Source organism: Rosa rugosa, chromosome 2 (genome assembly GCF_958449725.1).
Source record: "Rosa rugosa chromosome 2, drRosRugo1.1, whole genome shotgun sequence".
Taxonomy (NCBI): domain Eukaryota; kingdom Viridiplantae; phylum Streptophyta; class Magnoliopsida; order Rosales; family Rosaceae; genus Rosa; species Rosa rugosa.
Window position 1 is genome coordinate 42430988 of NC_084821.1, and position 13545 is coordinate 42444532.

At 38.7% G+C, this 13545-nt stretch overlaps 1 long non-coding RNA gene across 2 annotated transcripts; it reads right to left on the reverse strand.

The window, feature by feature from the left end:
* Window positions 1–6031: 6031 nt before the first annotated feature.
* LOC133733504 (uncharacterized) lies at window positions 6032–8614 on the reverse strand. Of its 2 annotated transcripts, none has more exons than XR_009857744.1 (3): window positions 8489–8614; window positions 8325–8399; window positions 6032–6529 (listed from the first exon to the last, which is right to left on the reverse strand). It is a non-coding gene; the product is annotated as an uncharacterized LOC133733504 (long non-coding RNA). The 2 variants fall into 2 exon arrangements; XR_009857743.1 differs by having other exon boundaries at window positions 8325–8404; window positions 8489–8612.
* Window positions 8615–13545: the final 4931 nt, after the last annotated feature.

Here is a 13545-nt window from a genome sequence, read left to right on the forward strand (position 1 = left end):
TTCTCGGAGACTGAGGGAATAGCTTGGGCTGTTTAGTGGTTAGCTTGTGTGTTGCCCCCGCCAGCTCCTTTCTCCTTCACAACAACTATAACTCTTCATTTATAGAGTGGCGGTGGCTTAAGTTTAGGGTTGTTACTGTTTCTATGTTTCCATGAATCCTGCTGTTGTAATCCCAGGAATCCCACTGCTGTGATCCTAAGTATTGTGGTTCCAAGATTTGCTGCTGGAAAAAGGGAAGTCAAAGGTAGAGAATTGGCTTTGTATGAAAGAATGTGATATAGTACTTGAGATATCTAGTTTTAAGAAAAATAATTGAATATGTTGGGTAAAGAGAAGTGTTGTTGTAATTGAGTGGTTTTTGGGTTCTTTCTTCTTCACTTGCCCATAATCAGAATTGGGCTATTGGGCTTGAATTTTGGTCCCCAAGTCCGAAATTACCAACAAGCCTAAAACTAATAATGGGTCTCATGCATTTCTGTTACCTTCCACGCCACACCCGTTCTTGCAAGACCCAAATGCGTGAATGTGGCTGGGGTCCACATGCGTGGCATGATGATTGTCGGTATAATTTGCTTATTGGGCTCGAGAAATGAATTGAGCCTGATAGCTGGATTTTTGGGCATCAACAACGTGCAAATAGGGCTCTCAAGAAATGTTGCACTCCGATCCTTGTATATGTAGCAGGTGTTTGTTCAGTGATCAAGCTAGGTGCTGGACAAATTTTGCCATCAAATCACGGATTGTAAAATGTCACGATTGAGAGTCTTTCTTTTTCAAAGTTGACAATTGCTCGATGCTTGATGCTACGATAAGTCCCATTTTGTTTGACTCTACCAGTAATTCATGTTAGGTTTCAAGCAAGTGAACAATTCTAATGCAAGTAATATATACGTATATGTATGTATAGTTAATACGGTTAAGGAAAAACTTGCTTACCTCTAAATGTCTCCGACGTTGACAACAGGGACCCGAATCCCATCCCTTTTGATTTGGAAACCTTCAATTTCATTGACTTGCAAGAGGATGGTGAGTCCTACAGTTTATGGGTAAGGCTGATGACTTTCTCCGGCTAAGGACATAAAGGGTAATAGTTCATCCTCACTTCATTCCACCTACAAATGACTTGGTCAATTCCTTAGCATCAAGTTTCAAAACATTTTCCGGTAGTCTTAGAAAAGCCATAGCTAGGTTTTTCAGTTTCCAATAAGTAAATCTCCAAGGTGTCTCTGTTCATGTAAAACTGAAGTTTCTTTGTAAATATAGTCACGTACCTACATCATCATTCTATCAATACTATAGCCTAATTTTACATAATCACGCCACTTTATAGACAATTATATATGCACAGCAGCACATGCGTCGAGAGAGAGAGAGAGAGAGAGAGATTATTTTGCTAGAAAGATTGGTTAGAAAAGAGATTTTATGGGATAATTTTGACTTTTTATTTATTTATAAGGTCGTTTTTCAAATTTTTTAAAAATCAGGTTATAAATCAATTCGAACACATAAAAGTGGTCATTTTTATAAATTTCTCAGATAAAGGACTTGGTGTTGTTTTCTTCTAGGCCTTTGCTTGCTCACTTGGGCCTGGTCTGTTTTTCTTTGCCCTATGGGCTTAATGGAAGTTCTATAGACAAAAAAAAAAAAGGAAAATATCACAAATTGTCACTAAGTTATGACCCAATAGACACTTAACTCACTATATTTTCAACAATATCACTTAACTCACTTACTTTTACATCCATCTTTCACTTAACTCACTGTTGTTAATTCTACCGTTAAAAGCCATTAAAACTGAGGGTATATTTGTCTAAACACTAAAAAAATGCATTTAACTTAAAAAAAATTGAAAAATATTTATTTTCAAATTGTTTAAGGGAAACTGAAATTGGGAGAGAATTGAGTCGTGCTTTCATTGATAATAGGAGCCTCTTTATATAGAGGATTATAAGACATAGAATCAGAGTTATACAAGGAAAGATAATGGTACAATTAATCGGATATCTATGAATATCTCCGGGAATATCTCTAATTCACAAACCGTATTACCACTAGGTCAAGTAACCTAGAGTTTGGGCCAGACACATATTCTGGATTTACTTGAACAGTCCCCCTTGTGTCGCCCAAACGTGGTGCTCCTCTCGTTGGCTCATTAAAAAAACCTTGCCGAGTAACAAAAACCCTGTGGGACAAAAATGATCAGTCGAAGGGGAAAAAGAGCACAACACACCCTTCACGTTTCGAGACCATACATGTGGACATTTCCCCCTGATGTCTGCATCTCCCCCTAATGACTACGGTCATGGGAGTTCGGATAACTTCCGCAAATGATGCTACCAACATGTTTCTCGAAAGTGGAATTTAGGAAATGACTTAGTGAGCAAGTCTGCCACACTGTCCTCAGATCGAACCTAGTTCACTTTGATCTTGAGAAGAGTCTGTTGTTGCTGATTATACTCGGTGTTGTCGCTTTTGATGTAGCCTTACTTCATTCGTTCAAAACAAGCAGCATTATCCTAAATGTTCGTAGGCTCATCTGTACGATACTTGTACCCAGTCACTAGCTGTAACGCAGAGGTAGATTGAGTGGCAGTGGGTCGTAGACGAATTAGCATAGTTGCATGTGATATTGCATCACCCCAAGCGGATATAAAGAGATCGGTGCGCATTACCAATGTCCGGACTACCATCGTAGTCGTTTCCGCGAGACCATTTGGGTGTGTTTATGGGAATATGATGTCCAACATCAGTCCCAATGCAATAACCATCGAAAGTCTTCGATGTAAACTCTCTAGCATTGTCAAGTCCAATTGACTAAATAGGTTGATCCAGGGAGTGAGCCTGTTGTCATATGATATGTGCTAGGAGTGTAGTATACGCAGCATTTACAAGTGGACAATGGCACAACACGTGACCAGTGTGTTTGCGTGTCAACCAACATCATGAGATATTTAAACGTCCGCAAGTTGGTTGAATCGGTCCACAGAATCCCCACAGAGTCTATGTAAGAACAGAGAAAGTATCTTCATATCCTTTGCATAGGACGATCTCAGTCCTAACTTCCCTAAGGAACAAGCTTTTTAAAACGAGCGAGAGGCTTTAGAAGCAACCAATGAGGATTTTGGTTGGGCCTAAGCGTCTGAAACGTTATTTGAAGCAAAGTCGGTGATTGCAGCATCACCTAGGGAGCCATCACCATGATGAACGCCATCCATGGCGTCATGGATAGGGATTGTGCTAGCAGCACCAGAGGCAGTGATGGAGGTCACACTTAGTCCAGGAATCAACTTTTGATTCATGCTTCATTTCACTGGAGAGAAAGGATGTCCATGTGAGGTCTTTAGTAGACGGATCATCATATCATGACTAGAATGACCTATCCTGTCGTGACAAAGCCAATATGTGTCTAAATCCAATAGATCTTCTCTCATAACTTTATTGGATTTAATAGCTCTAATAGTGACATAGAGTCCACTAGAGAGACACATAAACTTCTCTAAGATGCGCCTTTGTTCGCAATCATTAGATGTATTGCAAAGGAACTCATTTATGTTATCTACATGTGTTTTCGCATGGAACCCGTTGGCTATTCATAGGGTACGATTTTCCCTAGGAGTGTAGAGAGTTTCTGTGATAGTAATCAAGGTGCTATTTGGCAAGGGGAACTTGGGCTATTCCATATCATTGAACTAATACTGATGGCCCAGCCATCGTAGTCACAAAGTAATCTGCTCAGAATCAAAATGGAGTCATAGTGAAAAGAACTCGAAATTTTATTCATAAGCCAAAGGAGTTCATCATTGTTTCTTAACCATTAGGAGAATCTAATCCAAATGCTAGCTAATGCAAAACAAGGTAGTCGTTTGACTTCTTTCGGTAACTCTAAAATAAATATGACCAGGTGAGTAGAGAGATGTCGGTGGAGCAAAGCTCGCTTAAGTACCACTTATCTCAAAACCTTCCTAGACATCATACTCATTTTGGATGAGCCTATGTGAAGAAAAACTGAACCAATGGCATTTACTACAAAGTATATGGCAATTGCCTTTTACATCTCTTGGAAAAATAAAGACTTAAACTGAATTGGCAATCTATTGATCCCAGCCAGATTTGTAGTCTTCAACCCTTCACTCTAGATCATCTTCTTGATCTTCTTGGTCCACATAGTGAGCTTCTCTTGCTTCACGATATGCTTTGTAGGAGGTGACAATTTCTTCACGAGCTCTACAAATGTGTGTCAAATGACCGGATACTCCGTATTGAGAACATACATCTCTTTGCACAGACTCCATTGATTGAGGCGCTTTGAAAGTGTCATTTAGATGGCTCTTAGTGTTGGTGGAGGCAGAAAAGGGTTCAAGGTTTTGTATTCGGATTTAGAGTTTTGGCTATTAGGTTTTAGGGTTAGGGCGTCGTGCTGATAACGTGTTTAAGGAAAACTGAAATTGGGAGAGAATTGAGTCGTGCTTTCATTGATAATAGGGGCCTCTTTATAGAGGATTACAAGACATATAATTTGAGTTATACAAGGAAAGATAATCGTACAATTAATCGGATATCTATGAATATCTCTAATTCACAAACCCTATTACCACTAGGTCAAGTAATCTAGAGTTTGGGCCAGACACATATTCTGGATTTACTTGAACACAAATTATATTAAAATTAAAATAAAATCCTTTTTTATTATAAATTTCAGAAATTAAAAAAATTAAAATAAAGTTTAAAATGTATTTTAAGCGTGTTGACAAATATACCCTTAATCTTAATCTTAACGACTTCTAACAGTAGAATTAACGGCAGTGAGTTAAGCGAAAGACAAATGTAAAAGTGAGTGAGTTAAGTGATATTGTTGAAAATACAGTGAGTTAAGTGTCGAATGAGTCATAATTCAATAACTATTTGCCAAAAAAAAAAAAAAAAAACCCCACCAATCCCATGTCCGGTTTGGTGCGGTTTGGCCATTTAAATTTTGCTTTAGGCCTAGTAAATCAAAACAAAACTTATATGATAGAAGAACGAAATTCACACTCTTTATTTGTAATCTACAATCATTCTTTCTGTTTTTTGGTTTAATTTTTTTTTTTAAAAGGATGGTTGAAATCCTTATCAAAAAAGACAAAATTTAAGTTACTAAAAAATGAAACATAGAGTGATGAAGTGTGGATTGTAAAATGGAAAGTGTGAATTTAAGTCCCCATATGATATTGTTCTGTTACTATTTCTCAGTGCTGTAGTACTTGTAGATTACTCTTTGAATAAAGAAACTCGGTGTAACAACACTCATATGATATTCGATTCATTAACATTTATGTAATTTCTAGGGATCGAAAATTTATAAGGAGATTTATATAAGGTTTTTTTTTTTTTTTTTGTTGAATTGAATCATAGGAAGTCAGGCGATTTTATAATTCAGCAAGCAGTACAAAGACGACACACCCCATATGGTCATAAAAAATAGCCGTTTTATAGAGTACCAAAACCTATACTACGTACTAATGCAGAATAAGCCCCAACACCCCCGATACACCTACCTTTTAGACGATAAGCACTTTTATTAAAACAAGAAACCTAATTCTACCAAGTAGAATAAAAATTCAACAGAGCAACTAGATTTCTTGGACGGGAAAGAAAATTAAGCAAAAGGCAGAAATATCACTTTGGTCATCGAACTATGTTTCACTCGACACTTTGGTCATCCAACTTTTAAAAACTTCACTTTGGTCATCAAACTATATCACCGTATATCACTTGGTCCTTCCGTCTGTTTTCTCCGTTTTCTCTATTAACTCCAAGGGTATTTTGGAGATGAAAAGTTTTGCCCACCATTTTTATAGCTTAATCCAATTTTTCCCGCCTAGACATAAAACTTCATCCAATTTTGCCAACTTTTCCCTCCTTTTATAATTCCTTGATCTATTAAATCAACCTTTTTCTTCCTCTTATATTCCCTCACTTTGAATCATTCTCTGACTCAATCATTTTTCTCCGTTGTATGCTTTGATTACTGATGATGAATGCATGAAAAATAGTCATGTAAATGCTTAGAATAACGGTAAAGCTAACATAGTTTAAAACTACATATCCCAACTACAAATTACATAAGCATTCCATACTAACATAAAACATTACTGTTCCAAAATGACCTGTCAAATTTTCAGAAAATATTCAATCCTAATTGTTCAAAGAGTTATCACAAAATGCCCTATTATGATCAAAGAACCTGAAGATTCTAGAAAAAAAAACAACACACACCCACACGACACTTTTAAGGTCTCCAAATAGGCTTGCTTGCATTCTCAGTTGACATAGAATTCTTAGGATTTCTGAATGCAACTTGCTTCCTTGGCCTCCTAGTTACAGGATCAGTGTAAATGATGGAGAAGGAAGCTGATAATGATCCAATAGGTTGAGAAATTATTTGAAATGGAGGAATTTCTTGTGAGAAATTTAGAGGTGATGGAAGTGGTTGTGATGAAACAAAAGGTGCTTCCACAAGTGATTGTTGAGATGGAATCTTATGATGCACCTGTTAATAGAAAAAGACATATGATAATTTAATCAATCCATAATTAACACACACATGTATGAATACAATTCATATCATGACAAAGTAATCAGAATAACATTCACATAAAGAAACAAGGCAAGAAACAAATCCAACGTAGTAAGGGACCAATATGGACTTCTTCAATTATGTTTCAATTTTAATTCAATTTCCTAATTAAATTAGGTATTGCCATTGGTTGCAGACAAGGAGAGTAGTGTATGAATTAACTATATCATTGTTCACCACTGGGCTTTCCCATATTCCACAAATAAGCATGGAGGAAAGGCTAATATTCGAGTAAAACAAAAGACCCATTTAATTTCAAGCAATGGCCCAAAAACCTGTTTTGACATTTAAACTTTGACATTCTAAATTTATGAATGATTACCTCATCATGAACAATTTGATAACTATGTCCATTTGAATTAATTACCACATTGCTGAGCATTCTGCATTCTATGTTTATCATTTGCATTGCCATCATGCTGAACATTTTGAGAACCTTTTTCATGTCCATGGCCATGATGTGGTGTCTGGATCATTTCTGTCAATCCAGACCACTTCTCCTATCCGATAATGTCGACTACCACTGCCCAACCTAAAAAATCTACCGTCGTGGCGAATCTCTAATGTGAAACAATCATCTGTTAAAAACAAAAACAATATATATATATATATATATATATATATATATATATATATATATATAACCAATTAACTCACATACAGCCAAAATCTCAAACCTTATTAACTCAAAGACAACCAAAAACCTCAAAACTCCGATCTCAATTTTATTAGGCAGCCATTTTTATTAAAAAATAAAATAAATAAAAACCTTTATCCATGTGAAATCCAACTTTGATTAAACAAAGCAAGCAATCCAACTTTGATTAAACAAAGTCTGGACACCACTTGCAAACCAATAATGCCAAAACAAAGTCTGCGTTCCACCTCTCTTCTTCCTTTTTTTTTTTTTTTTTCGATGAAGTCACCTCTCTTCCTTTAGAACGTACAAGAGATCACAATTGATAAAGGCAGCAGAAAATAGCAGCTAGGATTTCACGCAGAGTAAAACAAAAGCCACAAGACAAAAGATAAGAGAACTTGTTCTCGCTTTAGTTTATATCATCAATCAGAAATTTGTGAAAGGAGTTGCAAGAAAAAGCACCAGAAGCTTCCGACTTCATTTCCTTTCATCCATTCTCAAATCCACCAATTGACTGTTTGTAACAATATCAGCAATTCCTACACTGCCCGTTCCTCCTTTCTTCCATGTCCTAGTTTAAGTTCCTTCTGACATCAAATTCCCAGCTCACCAGGAAAGTTTTGGTGTGGCTAAACTATCTATTGATTATGTTATGGAATCTTGATAATCTGAATATATAGTCTTGGAAAAGCTTGATTCTTCCTAAATCTGACTCTTCCCAAAGGCTTCTGTTATCTCATCCCACAAAGATTCTCCTTCCGGAGGAAATCGTCAAAGCCATTCCCATTTTCCACAATCAATAAACACTCTTGTGAACCCCGACTCTGCGTTTGGCATATATATCTGATCCTTCTCTAGGTGAAATTTTTGGGAAAACGAAGTGATGGGCGGTGTATATATCAATTTCTACAACAAATGCCATAAACAAAACACAATTGCCCTAATTTTTAAGGAAAAAAAAATCAGCAAATCCCTAGTTTCCAAACACTGCTACACGAGCACAACACAAAACCCGTAAAGATTAAGGCTCCACAAACAATAAAAAGAATCAAGGAATCAATTACATACCTTTGTAGGTGGGTGACTTTCCATCAATTCGAAAAATACCTTCAGCTACTTGGTTGATTTTCCATCAATAGCGCACTAAACTTCAAACAATATGATCAATGTTCATTAGATTCTCAACCCAAAAGTTATATGCCAACTTAGAGATCGTGTATAATCTCACTCACCTTTTCAAAAGTTTTTCTTTGTGGCTTGAAATCTGATAAACATAAAGACTGAGAGAGAGAGAGCGTGAAAATCTTTTGGCTTAGAGAGAGACTCTCTAGAGTACGGTATATGTTTGACCCGTAGTCTCCAACAGTCTAACTCTTTTTTAATTGGATTGACAAATATAGCCCTGCCTATTAGACGTGTGAGGTTCAATTGCCACATTTAAACGGACAAAACAGACGGAAGGACCAAAGTGATATATGGTGATATAGTTCGATGACCAAAGTGAAGTTTTTAAAAGTTGGATGACTAAAGTGTCGAGCAAAACATAGTTCGATGACCAAAGTGATATTTTTGCCTAAGCAAAAATAGGGACCTTAAAGACCTAAAACTGCCACACACACAACAATGGGGTGGCCCATTACAAATTCAACCTTAACCCTTTAGGTCCAAAGTAAGGAGCCCAAAGTGCAAGGTCAATACTGTAACCAAATTCGGCCCAGAAGGAGGCCCACCAAGCCCCACCATTCCAACCTCCATCTTCATCAACCATTGCAACCTAGCCACTGCCGTAGAGCACTTTATCACTACCATGAACAAAATCAACAATGTCGCCATCAACAATGCATCCCCACACCATCATCCCTTTCAGGTCGAGCAACCCCTACAAGCATATCAGAGCTTCAATCAACACCAACAAGGCGATCCGAATTGCAAAAACCAACCGGTTGAAATTCGGCCAGCGTTCTATCACTCTCCCGTGAAGCAACTCGATCAAATTAGGCACATATCCAATCTGGCAAAGGCCAAGCCAAACTTGAAATCCCCCACCCAACATGGGAATTTACAACTAGATCTCGCTCCTCCTGAGCAGCAAAACGAGAGGTCACTGACCCCGAGAACAGTTCATCGTCGCCGTCGTCGAGCGCGACACTCACAAAGATTAGGACCAGGCCAGCGCTGGCGAGATCCATAGGATTTATCAGTTTTGTTGAGGACTAGATGTCAACAAGAAACCCTAATAGAGCAGCTAGGTCAATATATAAGGTTAACTATATTGCCCAATCAACAATCTATTATCTCATTACGCAAAAAAAAAAATTATGTACATGTTTAAGGAAAACTGAAATTGGGAGAGAATTGAGTCGTGCTTTCATTGATAATAGGGACCTCTTTATATAGAGGATTACAAGCGTAGAGATAGAGTTGTACATGGAAACATAATCGTACATTGATTGGATATCTCCTAGATTCTCCGAGAATATCTCTAATATAAACCCTATTTCAACTAGAGCAAGTAACCTCGAGTTTGGGCCAGACACATATTCTGGATTTACTTGAACATTCCCCCTTGTATCGCCCAAACGTGGTGCTCCTCTCGTCGCCTCATTAAAAACCTTGCCGAGTAACAAAAACCCAGTGGGAAAAAAATAACCTCGGTCGAAGGAGAAAAAAAACACAACACACCCTTCACGTTTCGAGACCATACATGTAGACATCTCCCCCTGATGACTACGGTCATGGGAGTTCGGATAACTTCCGCAAACGATGCTACCAACATGTTTCTTGAAAGTGGAATTTAGGCAATAACTTAGTGAGCAAGTCTGCCACACTGTCCTCAGATCAAACCTAATTCACTTTGATCTTGAGGAGAGTTTGTTGTTGTTGATTATGCTTAGGGTTGTCGCTTTTGATGTAGCATTTGCTTCATTTGTTCAAAGCAAGAAGCATTATCCTAAATGCTCGTAGGCTCATATGTGATAGACTTCAAACCACAATAGTTCAAACATGCGAAATTATGGATCCAATTCATATACATTTACGAACCTCTTCGTGAAGAGCAATAATCTCTGGATTGTTCGAAGATATAGCGACTACAATGCGACTAGGGTCTGTTCTGTAAACCTCCAAGATACCACGATCTTTACGCATGGTGAACACTTAACCAGTTTGGGAATGACCTTTGTGTGGGTCAGAAAGATACCCAATATTAGCAAAACCGTCCAAAACACATGTCGTTTTGGGATGGGGATAGTGGACGCAGGCCAGTGCTGGCGGCGTTCCTGGTGTGTGATGGGTCCGAATCCATCATCTCTCTATAAGGATAGAACAATCCCATATCAATCGTACATCTCAAGTACCGAAAGATATCTTTTACACCAATCTAATGGCGTCGCGTTGGCGCAAAGCTATACCTTAGCTAACAAATTCACTGCAAATGAGATGTCCGGTCTTGTGCATTGAGCTAAGTACAATAATGCGCCTATTGTACTCAAGTAAGGCACTCTTGCCTCTAGCACATCTTCGTCATCATCCTTTGAACGAAGAAAATCATTTGCAGGATCAAGACTACGGACGATCATGGGGGTGCTTGAAGGCTTGACCTTGTCAAAATGCCTAAGCATCTATCAACACGATGCTCAAGTTCCAAACCGAGACATAATTGTGTTCTCCCAAAATCCTTCATCTCAAACTCGGATTTCAAGTGTTCAGCGGTTTCCCTTAACTTTTTAAGGGCTTCCAATGAAGATCATGTCCAACATGAACCGCAATAGAATCCAAAACTTGTTATAGAAACGCGTGGGCATATCCCTTCCCAATCAAGTAGTCACTTTAGTGAGCGTTTCAATCTTATTGTAAACACGCTCCGTGGTCTAGAGCCACTTGACTTGAGTAAATGAAGCTCACCATGAACCTTCAAGTATATTCCGTATCTAGATCCCCATATAGATACGTAGTGACCACAATTGTAAGTTGCATGTTCAGTTATTCGGGAACTACTAAACTGACAAGGTAGTGGAGTGCAATGACATCTATTACGAGAGAATATGTCTCATCGTATTCGATTCCAAAGCGTTTTGTGAGAAGCCTTGCGCCATAAGGCGAGATTGCCATCTCTTTTTCTCATCACGCTTTCTAACGAAGACCCATTAGCCAATAGGTTTTATGTTAGGAGGTGTTGGCATCACGGGCTCTAAAACCTTCCTCTTTGTTAGAGAATCCAACTTAACCTGGATCGCATCTTTCCATTTAGGCAAAATTTCTCTATGTTGGCATTCATTCATCAACGGAGCGTGATTCCATATCATCGGACTCAACAAACTCACGCGCAACGAAATGCGCGACTACATCATCAATTATGATGGAGTTTCTATCCCACGTCTCATGTACACTAGTGTAATTTTCAAAGAGCTCTATATTCTCAGGAATAGGTTCTGACGTTGAGGCGTCCCCCAACGATAACCATAACCCGAAATATTCTCATGAGACGGATTTGGAGTCTTGATGATCAAAGGATTGGAACGTGTCAAAGTATCCTTCGAACTCACGGGCCTCCCACGCATCCTAGCTGGGGCCATGGCCTGTAACGCTAGAGTGTCACTCTCTTTGGCGTTGGCACCATGCCTACCTCTGTGTAGGGTGGCGCTACGTCCTCTTGTAGGGACGTACTTCCTTGCAGGCATATTTGCAGCAGATGTGTGATCTCGTCACTTTAGTAGGGATCGATCTAAGACATAGTGGGGATAGGCCACGACAATTCCTGTCGTTCCTGCTGAACATCGGTGTTCTTATCTCCCCCTAACGACCGGAAGACTGTCTCATCAAAGTGACAACCAGCAAATCTAGCGGTAAGGAGATCGCCTAACAAGGGCATTAAGTGGCGGACGATTTTTGGAGTCTCAAATCCAACGTAGTTGCCCATTCGTCTGTGAGGACCCATCATAAAGTGTTGTGGCGGCGCAATTGGCACATAAATGGCACACCCAAATATGCGTAAGTACGATACTTGTACCCAGTCACTAGCTGTAACGCAGAGGTAGATTGAGTAGTGGTGGGTCGTAGACGAATTAGCATAGCTGCATGCGATATTGCATCACCCCAAGCGGATATAAGGAGATTGGTGTGCATTACCATTGTCCTTAGTACCATCGTAGTCGTTTTCGTGAGACCATTTGGGTGTGTTCATGAGAATATAATGTCCAACATCAGTCCCATTGCAATATCCATCGAAAGTCTTCGATGTAAACTCTCTAGCATCATCATGTCCAATTGACGGAATAGGATGATCCGGGGAGTGAGCCCGTTGTCATATGATATTTGCTAGGAGTGTATCATAAGCAACATTACAAGTGGACAATGACACAACACGTGACCAGCGTGTTTGCGTGTCAACCAACATCATGAGATATTTAAACGTCCACAAGTTGGTTGAATCAGTCCACAGAATCCCCATGGATTCTATGTAAGAACAGAATGAGTATTTTCATATATATCCTTTGCATAGGACGGTCTCAGTCCTAACTTCCCTAAGGAACAGGCTTTGTAAAACGAGCGAGAGGCTTTAGAAGCAACCAATGAGGATTTTGGTTGGGCCTAAGTGTCTGAAACGTTATTTGAAGCAAAGTTGGTGATTGCAACATCACCTAGAGAGCCATCACCATGATGAACGCCATCCATGGCACAATGCATATGCATGCATGCACGTACAATTCAAAGCACGATTGAATTTTTTTTTTTGTCTGAGTTCAAACTTCAAAGCATGATTATTTTCTTCTTAATCACGTTCTGTCATGTCCTCCCCCACACTTTTTTTTTTCATGACGTCACCCTTTTTTTAACATAGTTTTATATGTATTTCAATATATATATATATATATATATATATATATTTCCTTTCTTTTTCAGGGTTTTGAAGAACGTAGACGACCTAAGTGCTTGGATTTTTCCACTTTTTGATCGTGGGACCGCTACAGCGCCAGAGGCAGCGACAGAGGTCACACTTAGTCCAAGAATCAACTTTTGATTCATGCTTCATTTCGCTCGAGAGAAAAGATGTCCATGTGAGGTCTTTAGTAGACGGATCATCATATCATGACTAGGATGACCTATCATGTCGTGACAAAGCCAATATGTGTCTAAATCCAATAGATCTTCTCTCATAACTTTATTGGATTTGATAGCTCTAATAGTGACATAGAGTCCACTAGAGAGACACATAAAACTTCTCTAAAATGCACCTTTGTTCGCAACCGTTAGATGTATTGCAAATGAACTCATTTATGTTCTCTACATG